Source organism: Euprymna scolopes, chromosome 3, assembly GCF_053919585.1.
Source record: "Euprymna scolopes isolate OS-2025 chromosome 3, ASM5391958v1, whole genome shotgun sequence".
In the NCBI taxonomy this organism is placed as follows: Eukaryota; Metazoa; Mollusca; class Cephalopoda; order Sepiida; family Sepiolidae; genus Euprymna; species Euprymna scolopes.
The window spans coordinates 115,941,808-115,954,546 of record NC_136484.1 but is presented as its reverse complement, the minus strand read 5'-3'; the positions used below and the strand labels follow the sequence as shown (position 1 = coordinate 115,954,546).

The following is a 12,739-nucleotide window of genomic DNA, read 5'->3' as shown; positions in this document are numbered from 1 at the left end:
AAAACCTATTCCCAGTATCTGTTAAATGTATGCCATAGTTAAGGAAGGATATCTTTGTTTCATGAGGGGCTCTATCGCATCTTTTATTAGTCGTATTATCTTACATTGTTGAGTTTTTTTTTATTGGTTACAAAATTTAAAACTAAACATTTTAAACACAAGTATACTCAAATCAATATTTATTATCTATTACAATCTAGTTATAGTTACTCAAAGATTCGTTGTTTATTACATTATTCGTATTAAAAGAGTTAATTCGTTTAAAAAACATTTTTTTTATTTTAGACGCTTTCAAAAAGCAAAACCTGCAAAAAATATACTATAGTTCTTTCATTAAATCAACTTAATTTTGGCCATCATGCTATATATATAAGAGGTTTCTTTATTACAACATATCTAGACTGTATTTATAATAGAATGGCGTTGGATATATTATGCATGAATCTATATTTGTTAGTTTATTTATTATATATTATGCTTTATTCTTACCTATTATTTGTTTGTTAGTTACCGTAGTAGTTAATATTTGGGGGGCAAGTGGTATGAGTTTATTAGAGCGCATTCCATTCAAATACATGTAAAACATGCCCAAGAATGCAACATTGAGAGAAAGAGGTTAGGACTTAGCTACAATGCAGGATCTATTATATTTAAGACTTTTTATCCTGCCTAGAAGTGATATAACTTCTCAATCTTCCATTTAATTTCCCTGATTGTTTGTTTTTCTTTTTTTTCCGCATTTATTATACGTGTTCCTGCAATAATTATTACCCTAGTAATTATTTTCCTATTAGATATTAATGGCAGTGCACTGGCATGCCCTATGAAGTTGTCGCGTTTTCAGCTTCCGGAATCTACACTGTGCGATTTGCTGGGAAATCGCAATCTACGATATAGCATGTTTTTACTTGTTGACTATTATCATATCGCATTTCCTTGCTGAGAGAAATTTGTCTTTTTAGTACTCATTTACCCTGATAGTTTTGAGATTTCCATTGTCCAATACTATTTTGCCTGGTGTCTATAACATTTCCGTTCGTGTTTAAACTGAAGATATGTCTTTAGTTCCTTTTGGGCTGCCTTGCCCATGCAATCAAGTGTGTTCTTCCTTTCTATATCGGTTTGTTTGATGCATTCGCATATATGATTTACTGTTCTATCTCTCTGTCTACAGAGTTTGAATTCACTGTGATAATGAGTGTTTTTAATGTTTATATAGTTAGTTCGGATCGCATTGTCTTGTCCGGTGCTCAGTATTAATAGCGATTTTTTGTTCTAATGAGATTTTCGCGACAATGCGTAAGTGCTTCTGTGCACCTCCTCTTTGAAGAGTCTAAGCAATCTCCAATGTAAGTGCATTTCTTCTATTTTTTTTTTTTTACCGATCTCGTCTTTTAGTTTTCAGTTTACATGCTCTTTATATTAATAATCTTACCAGTGTCTATTGCTGAAATTATCAGGCTTTCTGAGTTCGGGATAATGTATTTTACTATTTATTTTTCTGTTATACACACAGAATTTGTACATATCATCCCTTTTTTTCTCGTTCTATATATTTTGCGTAAAAGCGGTCATGACCATCATTTGGGGTTAGTATATAGTACATTTTCATTAGTTTACCAATTTTCCGATCCATATGCCTGAGATTGTCTTTGGTCTGAAATATTTTACAAAATAAAATGTCCAGTTGTTTATTCCTTTTATCACGTTCTTAATTAATTTGGTTTATATAAAGTCTCTAATTCTCCTCTGGTATTATCTTCTAGTCGTATCTTTCATTTATGACATCCTCACCTGCGGCAGATATAGTTACCATTTATCCTACTCCTGTACGTCATGGATTATAACGAATATGAGGCTTATATATCTGTAGTGCAAGCATGTATTGTTGCCATCACTCATGTGCACATATTTCTGCAAAATTCCTGCGGCGTCATGCACAGACTTAACAAATTAGAAGTATGCATTCTCAAATCCGTACATAGGCGTCTTAAAACTTTGCTTAACATTTTTGTTGGACAAGAACTAGCCTGAGTAAAGCTTTTTGCTACGAAGCAACCATTTTTAGGGATAAAACTGCTTAACCAATGCAGGGCAAGGATCTGGAAAATTTGACCTAAATAGTGTCTGTTAAATACTAGCTGACCAGCTATCTCTAGCTTAGTGCTGTTTACATGTGCACGAGAAATCATAGACAAAATAAAGTTTATGTAAAAGAAAGAGTTACAATGAACATTGCACCATGAAATGTGAATACACTTCTTGATCTAGAGGATTCTTCTCTCTCAGAACGAAGAACGACCATTATGGCTAAGAAACTGACGAGGTCTAATGTGAACAAAAGTGCTGTCTCTGAAACTCGTCTTAGGAAAGAATAGCAGTTACATGAAATAGGTGACGGATTCACATATTTGAAAGGGCAAACCTGAACGCACCGAAAATGGAAAGAGATTTTGCAATGCGCACAAATCAGCTAGAACAATCTCACGGCGTTAGTGACCGCATCATGTGCCGCCATATACAGATTAACTTGCTGGGGTCACTTAATTATTTGAGGACCGGTTCTGGATGGCGAGAAGCGTTTGAACTTGTGTATGCTGAAAACATAGTCAAGCACATGTTAAGTGGCAAAGCAATTGCAAGAGCCATTCGAGCTCACTTCTTAGTTGATGCTGCTCTCGATGCTATTACTTAGCAAATATCTATTATTTGCCAGTTTCAGTTACTAAGGATGGTCAACCCAACACTGATATAGAAGAGTTATTTACTCAAGATAAAGACCTGAAGGAAGGTCGAAGGGTATTGAAAGGTTTCCTTTATGAGATTGAAACATTCGATAACGTTCTATTATCGGAGCCTGTGATCAAAATTCACAAAAAAAAGCAACCGTGTGAAAAATGTGATAGTTGGCCAGCAAACAGCAAAATTGTGGATTTAAAACCTTTATATGGGAAAGATACTGCAATTGTTTATCTGGGCAGAGGGCAACAAGAACTGGGGATTGTACTTTGACATCTTCAGGAAAATGCTGCCGATATTCAGTGCAGAAGCACACATCGAACATGCAAAGCTGGCTTATTGTACTTGCAGGAAATGAAGCGGTTGCCGAAAAGGCAGTTTTCCTTGCTAATAAAAAAAACAAACAACTGTTCATCAACTTGCTGGGAACGGTCTGGAGGAAGACGATTGTAAAGTAGTCCATGCATCTGGAGATGCTGACGTTGTGATTGTGAAGACTGATATAAACTGGCACAGGCATGGGGAAACCATTTTGATAGCAGAGGGTACTTACCTATTGGTCCTTCTATGTTATCATGCCAATATGGATGATGGTTACGATATCTTCACACCACAACTAAAATATGTAAGTGTGGAACATCAAAAAGACGGGGAAATATTTGGGAGATGTGATCTGTTCCAACATACTGTTTTTATTCATGCACTAATGAGTTGTTATTCTATATCCAGTTTTCATGGACTTGGGAAGGCAGTGCCCCTTCGAGATGACCAATAGGAACCTCCTCAAACTGGCAGAAGTGGTTGTCAAGGATACAGTGCAGATGAGGTTATTAAGGTTGGGAGGAAGGCTTTAGTGTGCCTGTACAATTTTAATGATAGGCAAAACAACAATCATCTCCGACTAGGGCGCTTTAAGGAAAAAGTTGCAAAAAGCTCAAAATATGTAGACTAAATCATTGACTCCAATAAGAGAAGCTACGAAATTCAACAGCTATTGAGTTTACTTCCAAATTCAGGAATGGAAATATAGAAACCAGCTAAAACCTGACGAGTAGGGATGAAAACTTTCAGATGGTAAATTACAACCAATCAAGGCTTACTTGTCCTTAGTCTGGTAAATTGGTTGGCTATAGTTATGTGTAGCTGTGCGTCATAGTGTACTACAGTAAGGTGATGTTTCAGGAAACATGGCATTCACCGAGGAAACTTGTGTGATAATAGCAAAGGGGTCCACTGCACCAAATCATCACAGCCAGCTCTTGATGATGATGAAGTTTCATTGGACTAGTTATTGTGAAAAATGCTCTTTGGTCCGTTCAATGACTTGTTGTGGTGGTTATGCAAGAGCCTAGTGCCAGCATTCGACCAACTGTAAGATGTACTTATTTTTACTTGTCTTTTTATGAAATATCAGGAATTAATATGAAAATTCCTGCTTTTAAAAAGCTTCTTAGTCTATTTTGTAACTTTTTATATTCATATTTGTATAAAAAATAAAAAAGCATAAACATAATGACAGAGACTTGTCATTTTCTGGTGTTAATTAATTATTAAGCTATAATTACAATTTAAAACACCAAGAAAATGGGAAGCTTGCTTGAGGTAGGATCTGTGTGGGTTTTCATACAAAAAACACATATATTTCTAATTTAATGAAGTTTTTTTTTTGTTAGAAAAAAACGATTATGTGTGTTTGTAATTGTCAGGACTAATGTACATACTTATCAGGAAATGTTAGGAAATTTATGTCTCGAAATTTTAATATTGTAAAGTTGAATTTTAAAGACGGTGGCTGTTAACCCCTTTCGGCAAGGTTAAAGTGGTAAACTTTTTTCTCTGAAAGGGAGGTCATCCATGCCCAATAATCAATTCGAACACCTTTTTCAGGTTCAGCCATATTTTGACTGGACTGCTGGTATCAGTTGGGTCTAGGCTTTTTTAAATAGAGGCTAATCACGATCAACGTAAAAATGAATATAATTTCTGCTAGTTTGACCGACTCTTTTAGCGAGTCAGTGTGAAACGCTTTGGAGGGAGGTAGAAATAAATAATTTTTAAAAAATTAATTGTTTGTATATCCATTGTCTTTCATTGTTAAGTCGTTTGACTATTCATGATAATTTATTACCCAAGCAAGGTACAACTGAAAGTAAAATACAAGTAAACTAATTCGCAAAAATGCAGAACTAATATTTATTACGCGTGTCTCTTTCTTTATTCTTTGTTTTCAAGCTGCCAAGAGCCCCTGCATTAATATTGAACCAAAAACTATATAGTTTAACTTTTAGAGATTTTTTCTTAATAGAGAATAGTTTTAAAAAGTAATAACATCATTAGTTTAATACGTTCTGTACGATTCTGTATAGAATATATAGCTCTTGTAATAACTAATTATCTTTCACAACAAAAAGTTATAATTGTGAATTGGAGAAAAATAAACATGCAAAAACAATACAAAAGCACAGATAATTTGATATATATTTACAAACTAAAAGAGTACGATATTGAAAATTAGTAGCAAATGACGTTTGGTCAGATTCAGTTCCTGAGCTTAGAATCATTCCGTTATATTGTTAGGTGAAAATACAAAATTGTAAATAAAAACCCACCCTCGTCATGTTAAGGATGGCTTTCTAAATAATAACATTATTATTTCAGCACAGTTAGTAAACTGCTGATTATTCTGAAAGTGATCTTTAAAATATAGGAAGCGCTTTGTTAACTATTCTGTACTTTTATATAATAACTTAAACGGCAACAAACTCTAACCAAACTCTGCTGTTGATGGTGTCGGCTACTCTTCAAAATTGGTTACATATGTAGTATTCTGGATTCATTAAGTATCAGAAAAAGTTTAAAAATCAGATAAATATATTTTTGCAATGAGAAACAGTAATTATTGGAAATTACTTAAAAAAAAGATAAATATACCACGATTTTTTTTACTTTAAAAAATGTATTTATATTTTATAAGTTCGTGTTTTAATTATGTTGATGTGATTTCGTTCGCTATGTCTTATCCGGTCATCGACTGAGAAGCACTTGTCGCTTAAAACAACTAATTAGTTTAAAATGTAAAAGAGAGGCAAGCATTACACTGGTTTTATTTTTACTAAGTTTAGCCACTGGCATCGTAAGGGTGGATATATATTGTCGAGTGAAGGGTTGAGAGAAAAATAATTCAAAATACAACATGCATGCATCTGTTTTTTTTTTAAATAGGATTTTAAAATTTTTTTTTCTTTTCTATCATTTTGGCAAAAATTAAAATTAATTACTGTTGAAGATTTATCGAACAAATCTGTACAATTGGTGTATAGACGATTAAAAAACAACAAAAAATTATATAGATTATTAAAATAAATTTTATATTACACATTAATAGAAAGAAACACTTCTTAACACTAATTAGGACAGCGCCTAATTGGAAATAATTCGAAGTCTAAAAAAAAAAGAAAGAAAAATAACTGGTAGAACCCCTCTCAATAAATTTTATCGTAACATTTATTGGGTGGATTTCTACCAGTGATTATTTTACATTTATAAATCATTATCGAAGTTCCAAAGATATGTCTCTATGTTGTCAGTCATTTAGTCTAATGCTCACGTAACGCTCGACACTTCTTATTTGTCGAATCGAATAAACGTTTTTATGCCTACTATAAATCAAATTCAACATTCCTATTATAGCAACAGCTTTATTCGATTATTCGTAAATTAAAATTATAAATCAACGTTGTCAATCATCTGAATAATATCATTTTTCTAAGTGAGACCTTTTACATCATTAAAATTATTTTCAATTTTCAGGATTAAAAAGAAACTGAATTTAGATGAATACGACAGTGGTAGAATTTAAGTTAGACTTTTGACAGATTATTATGCATAAATATTTATCATACAATAATTGGGAAATAAAATGTTATAATTATTATTTTCGGTGTTTCTACAGAATTTGAACCTAAAAACTGAAGCTAAAGTGGCTTATCCCTAATTTAAACTAGGATAATGGGAACTTAGTCCGTACTTCTTGAACGATCCTCATTTTTGTTGTCTAAGTGCCAGGTTTACCTATTTATTCGCTTTTGTCGTTTTTACCGTTTCAATTTTTATCGTGCACCCTATATATATATATATATATATATATGTGTGTGTGTGTGTGTATAAGTATATCTATGTGTATAAGTATATATATATATATGTGTGTGTGTATATAATATATATATGTGTATATATATATATATATATATAGTAGCGTTCGTGTGTATGTGTCTGTGTGTACAACTCCAAATGACCAAAGAAATATAAAGGCCAAATGTGTGTACACCTCTCCTGGTCAAGAGATATTAATGCCCCATGTTAGGATACTTCTGTCAAAGGAGACATTATATTGTATACGGACTTTCAATATATAGCATTCTTCAAACCACATTTACATTATCTAGTTATGGTCATTAACGTATCACATTAAATTAAATCTATTAAAATAATTACCTCGATGACATTACTTATTAGCCATAATAGCTTTGTTTTAACTGTACTAATTAAAAGAAATTAATTATTTAGTTTATTTAAATTTCAAGTTATATTTGATTTAACTGATTTTATCTGAAATCTGAAACCGTTTTATTTTCAAACCAAAAACCAGAAAACCAAAAGGGGAAATAACTGTGATAGTTTAATTGAAACGAAGCACGTTATTAAATATTTGCTTTCATTTCGAAATATTATTCTAAGCTGAATTATTATTTTTATTTTTAATTCGGAGCGTGGGGGATAACTTTTCTATATAAATTTAACGTAAAATGAGCACCCACTGTTTGGCCAGAAAGCATTCAACCAGACATGTCATCTCTAGCATTTTTTTTCAAATTTGGCAATCGAGGGGGGGGCATAACAAATATAAACACTTTTATTTTTTTGTGGTGGGGGGCAGGAATTACATTTTAAACATAAGATAACGATAAATGTAATTAATTTTTATTAAACCATTCTGTACTTTTACCTAACAATTTTATAAACAGAACGAACCCCAAAATATGACAAATTCAATTTTTTTTCGGGGGAGGGGGGTTACATTAGAAATATAAAATGACGAAAAATGTCATTTAATTATTTTTGGAAATAATTTTCTGTAGATCTTGGTTTTTTAAGCGATCGCCCGAGCATTCGCTGCTATTTTTATTGAAACAAATGTTGTAATGATTTATTTTGAATTATCTTTTCTTTGCAGGGGGGTCTTTCCAGTGCTCAATATTCGGAAAATAGTTTTTTCTCTTTGTAGCCCTTCTACCGAAATATTTGGTGGAGAGGGTATCACGTACTTCTTTTTTTGTGCGATTACATTTACGTGCTTTCAACCGTTCTTTTATTTTTGTTGTGGGGTTATCCACGTTTCCCATGATGAAAATGATTAGTATATAGGTGTGTTTCAAACAGAAGTTCATGTCAACCCAGGCAACGCTGGGTACCCATGCTAGTATAAAGATAAAGAAAGAGGTATAAGGTGAGAAGGGTTTTTCTGCATCGATTTATCAAACAAGACGATTTCAAGCCAAAAGCCAGAAAGATTTCTTGATTTTTTCTTTCGCTAGGAGGCTTTTATATTACTCGACTTGCTGGAGGATACATGAACAATTTTATCAAGTTGTGAAGTTTTGTTATTCAATTTGAAAGTGGGAAATATTTCATTAGGTAATATTTAAATAGAAAGACAAGGAAAACAAGTTGGAAAACATTTATTATTTTATTACCGTATATAATCATGTTTTTATATCAATGCAACGTAACATTTGTATCCATTTAAGCATCAAAAATTTTTTCCATGTCTATTTAACGTAAAGAACTGTTTTCTACTTGTCATTAACTAAAATAAAGACGTTCATAACTTCCTGTTTTTTGTTTTTATTTTGGAATGTAAAACATGGGAGGATGGTTTTATTATAAGTCCTTATAGTAAACCGATATTTATTTCACAATTAAATTATCATGCTCTATGTGCTTAAAATTAAACATGAGCTCGTTTTTTTTTTCTTGGTAAAAATTTTCCTCTTACGAAGTGGCACTCCGGACTAGGACAAAATTAAAATTTCCCCAATCTAGAAAAGTTACTACCCGAGAACAGAAAGATTAGATATAATGTTATAACATTAATTTACAAGTTTCTCCTAACGAAAATTCCGAGCACATTCTCACATGAATTGTTCAACCTGTTTTTGTTTTTAATTTTGTTGATACTTTTGTGTTTATTCGTTATAGTAATATAGATAAATACGCATATAAAAAAAATGTTTCAAAAAGTAATCAAATATTACATGCGATGGATTAGTAATCATAGAGGATTCAGCACTAATCAGCCAAACACCTTTCTAAGTAGAGGTATCCACATACCGAAAAATACTTTATATTCTACTAGTTGAATCATTTATCTCCTTCTATGGTCGGAAATCTTATACAATGTTGCAAAGCACAATTTGAAACCATCGTCCCAGAGAAATAACAATTTGTACAAAAAAACAATTCCCCGGCAGCTTGTTTGATATTACAGGTAGGGGTTCCATGCATGATTAGCAATAACCTAAACCCTTCTCAAAGGATGATAAGGCAAATCCTAGAGATGTAGCCTTACTAGAACGGCGCAAAGCCATAGCTAAGACCAACAAATAAACAAACCATTCTCCAAAAATGGCAGATACTTAGCCGATCTTATTTTGGTACGTACTAACAACAGCGAGAGAGAAGTTTTTTTTCCTAGAACTGCTTGCGTGCTGAATCCATACTTTACTCTGTGTCGACCTGACGGGAACAAGAGAACATTAAATGTAATGTGAATAAACGCAAAAGGTCTTATATGTGGGGTTGCACCCACATATGGTATTCGCTTGCAGTATCTGCCGGATAGATACTACACTTTGATCTTGGCCAAAAGTCCAAGAAAAGCTGTGTTTATTTGCTCCCCCACCGATCAAGTTTAGGCACAAGGCCGATTTTTAATGTGAGGAGTGAAGAGGAAATGTGGACCAACTCCCCGGGGTGTAGGGGAAATTGATAGTGACAATTGGTATGAAGTGTTGGTATTTATTTGTTCCCCCAAGGAGCAAATTAAGCACAAGGCCGACTTCTAATGTAAGGAGTGAAGGGGAAATGGGGACCAACTCCCCGGGGAGTAGGGGAACTAGATAGTGACAATTGGTATGAAGGGTTGCCCCTACATTGACCAAGGTCTTATATGTGGGGTTGCCCCCTCATATGGTCTTTGCTTGCAGTGTCTGCCGGAACAGATGGTATTTATTTGCTCCCCCACCGAGCAAATTAGGCACAAGGCCAATTTTTAATGTGAGGAGTGAAGGGAGGGGGAAGAGAAAGGGGGGACCAGCTCCCAAGAGGTGGGAAATGGGAGCTGGTTAAAGGTCAGGCATGTGGGGTTGCCCCCACATCTGGTCTTTGCTAGTCATAGCTAGTCCTAGCTAGTCATAGCTTGCAGTATCTGCCGGAACAGATGGTATTTATTTGCTCCCCCACCGAGAAAATTAGGCACAAGGCCGATTTTTAATGTGAGGAGTGAAGGGGAAATGGGGACCAGCTCCCCGGGGAGTAGGGGAGCTGGATAGTGACAATTGGTATGAAGGGTTGCCCCTACATCGACCAAGGTCTTATATGTGGGGTCGCCCCAACATATGGTCTTTGCTTGCAGTATCTGCCGGAACAGATACTACACTTTGATCTTGGCCAAATGGCCAAGAAAAGGGTACTTAGTTGCTCCCCCACCGAGCAAATTACGCACAAGGATAATTTTTTATATGAGGAGTGATACTACACTTTGATCTTCATATATAATTTATTTCATTAAAATGAAAATTACAATCAAAATAATTCAATGTAAAATTAAAATAAATGAAAAGTAAAATTAAAATTTAGAAAACAAATTTAGGCACAAGGCCCTATAAGATATAGGGAAGGGGAGTGTTGCAGGGTCTTTGTTACTAAAGTGAAAATGGAGTCTTTCGCGACTTTACTCTTGAGTGGCAACATTTACCACAATACGTCATTCACTCTGTGGACTCTAAACTAACTAATGAAAACCCCAGCGTTTTTGCAAAAAAAGATATATATACAATTTCTGTATGTGTGTATGCAAAATTTTATTTATTTATTTATTAAAAAGTGTGTTTGCGTGCGTGTGATAAAAGTTCAATTAATTGGAAAATAAAATGTCCTTGAATTTGGAAGAGAAACAGTTCTTGTTGTAGAGTGGGGAATCTTGAAAAACTATATAAAAAATAAAATTGCCTAATGCATTGTTAGTAAGATACCTCCCTGAGCTAATCTTGAAAGTTAAATCACCTACTGTTTTCGGGGGCACCGAAAACAAGCGGGAAGATCCCTAGTTGGGATTGGGAAGAATTCTTACCGGGTGTAGGGAGGAAAAATAAATAATTGTCAAAAACAAAAAAAGGGGAAAAAGATGAGGGGGGTAGGCGACGACCTTCGAGTAGGGGTTGACCAGGGGTTGATAAAACAACAAGATAGGGGGGATAGGGGTAGGGTAGCCTCGGAAGGTTCTCTAGTGTCAAAAAACAAACAATCGGGGGACATGATCTCATTTGTACCACCAGTCAAGAGTCTCTTTACTATTTATTTCTAACCTAGCGGGATGGGCTCCGTAGGACCCAGTACCGCGTGTGCCATGCTTATAGTGGTAACACGAATTCAAACTTGACGCCTCGTCCCATGCACAAGCTAGCGTCATGCACCCACCACTTGACAAAGGGCACTCGAGGCAACCTCTTCCAATCGCATCTGATCTTTACTTTAAGCAGATGTTTAAAGTAGACGACCAGATCCCGATCCGGAACAGATATCCCTTCTCTGACTCGCTTGAGGCGTGTGGTCCATATGACCATCCTCACTACTGCTAGTATCGCTAGAAAAACCATTCTTTTCTCCCTAGGCATCGGCGGATCAATGTTCTCCACAAAATATGACTCGACGAGTTCAAGCCAGCAGCGATTTTTAATGTGAGGAGTGAAGGGGAAATGGGGACATACTCCCCGGAGAGTAGGGAGCTGGATATTGACAATTGGTATGAAGGGTTGCCCCTACATTGACCAAAGTATTATATGTGGCGCTGCCCCCACATATGGTATTTGCTTGCAGTATCTGCCGGAACAAATACTACACTTTGATCTTGGCCAAAAGGCCAAGAAAAGCGGTATTTATTTGCTTCCCCACCGAGAAAATTAGGCACAAGGCCGATTTTTAATGTGAGGAGTTAAGGGGAAATTGGGACCAACTCCCCGGGGAGTAGGAGAGCTGGATAGTGACAACTGGTATGAAGGATTGCCCCTACACTGACCAAGCTCTTATATGTGGGGTCGCCCCCACCTATGGTCTTTGCTTGTAGTATCTGCCGGAATAGATACTACACTTTGAGATATTAAATCTTTTATTCATGTTAAAAGTACAGTTAAAATCAACGATGAACAAAAAACTTAGGCACATGGCCAACTCAAAGGGGGTGGGGATTGTGAGGGTCGTTTGTCATCCTTGTCACTCCAGAACTAAACAAATCAAAAGTTTCTCCCAGCTAGTATCTTCTTTCACCATAATACCGCATTCACCCTTTCATATTGGGGGACGTACTACTTAACTCCCAAGTTGTAAAACATTTTTTATTGACGTGTAAAAACAAAAAAGATAACAATAAAATGGTACAATAATTTATTTGTGTCGAGGGCGGGGGAAGAAAAAACAAAAGGTGATTAGTAGGACCCCCCCCCCAACCCCGTCTACTTGATAGACTGCCCGTTCCACTAGGTTTGTAAAAGGAGTCTCGCTTCTGCGGGTCAGTCTCGAGGTGAGAATGCCCTCTAGATGGAGGTGAATGGAGAAAAGAAAATTTTGCGGGTAACTGATGGGGGTTAGTTTGCATTTCTTTCTCTCCAAGATGGGTAAAATTTAGAGAAAGGAGTTAAAACAAAAATTACAGGTAAGAGGGGTT

General features: G+C 35.2%; 1 pseudogene; it reads right to left on the bottom strand.

Annotated features, from left to right (window-relative positions):
• Positions 1-10,362: 10,362 nt before the first annotated feature.
• Positions 10,363-10,488, bottom strand: LOC145265395 (U2 spliceosomal RNA; annotated as a pseudogene).
• Between the last annotated feature and the right edge of the window lie 2,251 nt (positions 10,489-12,739).